Raw genomic sequence first — 2294 nt, forward strand, 5'->3', positions numbered from 1 at the left:
CTGGTGATGCCGAGAGCTGCCATTTCCACTTCCTTTTTTCAAAGTCCCTCTGTACCCATCACTGACTCCAGTTCTCCATGGAGACAGCTCTTATCTAGGTCACTCATCTGCACCATTTTGTTATGTCTAAGGATCACTGCCTTTTCTTATTTCACTTGCACTTTCAACAGCAACAGAATTTACCACGGCTTCCTTCTTGAAACTCACTCTCTTGATTTGAATGACATCACTCTCTCCTGGTTTTCCTCCCACCTCTGCCTGCCCTGTCTTAGATTATCTTCTTTTTCTGTTTGGCCTGAAAATACCGGAGAACTCAATAATTAATATTGGATTCACTTTTTTCTCTATCTATACAATCTCCCTTTAAGACATTATCCTGTCCTATGGATTAAGATTCCATCTGAGACTCTCTCTCTCTCTCTCTCTCTCTCTCTCTCTCTCTCTCTCTCTCGCTAATGTCTGGCTTTTTTCACTCAGGAATTTTTTTTTTTAATTCATCCATGGAATGGAATTTCATGTATTAATAGTTTTCTTTTTATTTTTTATTCGTGGGTATGTTACATTTGGCTTATTGATTCACCCATTGGTGGACATTTGAGTTGTGTTCAGTTTTTGGCTATTACAAGAAAAATTAATGTGAACATTCAAGTTAAGTAAGTGGTCATAGTTTTTTCTGGGGGAGGAGGGTCACGTGGTAAGTGCTTCAATAAGGATTTACTGGGTCTTTTGGTAAGTTTTTGTATAACTTTATAAGGAACTGCCAAATTGTTTGCCAAATGGTTGTATCTATCACTTTACATTACCACGAGTCATCTGTTGGGTTCCACTTGCTCCATATCCTTGCTGTTGTGTTTTTTTTGTTTGTTTGTTTGTTTGTTTTGACATCCTAGCAGTTAAGTAATTATTTCAAATTGCATCTGCCTGATGAGTACTGATGTTGAGTGTCTTATTTACTTATTGGCTACATATATTGAGTTCTCTGAATATTCTAGATACATCTTCTTCATCAGATATTTGTGCTATGAGTGTTTTTTCCAGCATGTATCTGTGTTCCTCTGTGTAAGGTCTCTGCTCCTCTATAAATAGGCAACCACATAGGATTCTGTTTCCTTCTGGATTAAGTAACCGCCCTCTCCCTGTAACCCTGCAGGCATTCACCTGATGAAGCTGGACTGCCTCCAACTCTGGGACACTGTGCTAACTCTTACACTAGACTTCTGCAAACATCTTTAAAAGTGAACCCTCATGCCTGGGTGTGGTGGCACCCACTTATAATCACAACAACTTGGGAGACCGAGGCTAAAAGATCTCAAGTTTGAGCCCAAACTAGACAACTCAGTGAGACACTGTCTCAATATAAGAAAAATGTTGAAGAGCTGGGGATGTAGCTCAGGGGTTAGTATCCCTGGGTTCAGTCCCTGATACTGAAAAACAATTAAACCCTCCTTAAGCCATGTTTCTTTAATACGCTTTCTTTGCTTCTCTCTTCTTTTTTTTTTTTTTTCCTCTTCTTTATCTTTCTTTTCATTTTCTCCCACTAGAACATAAATTTTATGGAAAAAGTGACCAGTGTGTCTTAGAAGTGACCATTGTTATCTATTTTAAAAGTCTTACCAATTAAATATTTGGACGTGAATAAATATATAACTAAAGAGTACACTTTATCCCAAGAAGAAAGCCTGGTGTGATTCTAGACTGATGGATGGTTTTAACAAACCTACAGAAAAACACAAGAGTTTCTTGTTCTACATAATGAAAACTGGCCTTCAAGACAGCTTCTTCTTCAGGGCACTGTCAACATGAGAACGGGTGGCTGGTCATCCCCACTTTGGAAGAATATCAGCACAACAAATTATCTACAAAGCTCTTATAATTACAGATTTCTAGGATTTACCCAAGATCTCCTCTTGAGGTGGGATCTCTGGGATCTGACCCTGGAAATCTGTTTTCCAAAACTCCCCAGGTGATTTTAGCTCAGCTAGCTGCTTCTCACACAGCTTCCCCAGCTTCTTCCCTTGCGTCACCTCACACTACCATAAACCATGTTTTTGCACGTTAAAAAATGAAGGTCAGTATGAGCATGATGAGGTACAGTTTTAAAATAAAAGAATAAACAGACGGAATGTTTATTTTAAAAACCCTAATAGTGTTTGGATAAGGGTTCTTTCAGTCCTGGTTCTTGAAAAACAAATGTCCATCATTGAATTCTAAGGCAGAATTCCATCTTAAACTTTGGCAAGAAGTGAAAAACTTGATAAGACTTAGTTATAATCTAAGCAATGAATTCAAAGTGT

This window comes from Sciurus carolinensis, chromosome 8 (assembly GCF_902686445.1).
Source record: "Sciurus carolinensis chromosome 8, mSciCar1.2, whole genome shotgun sequence".
In the NCBI taxonomy this organism is placed as follows: Eukaryota; Metazoa; Chordata; class Mammalia; order Rodentia; family Sciuridae; genus Sciurus; species Sciurus carolinensis.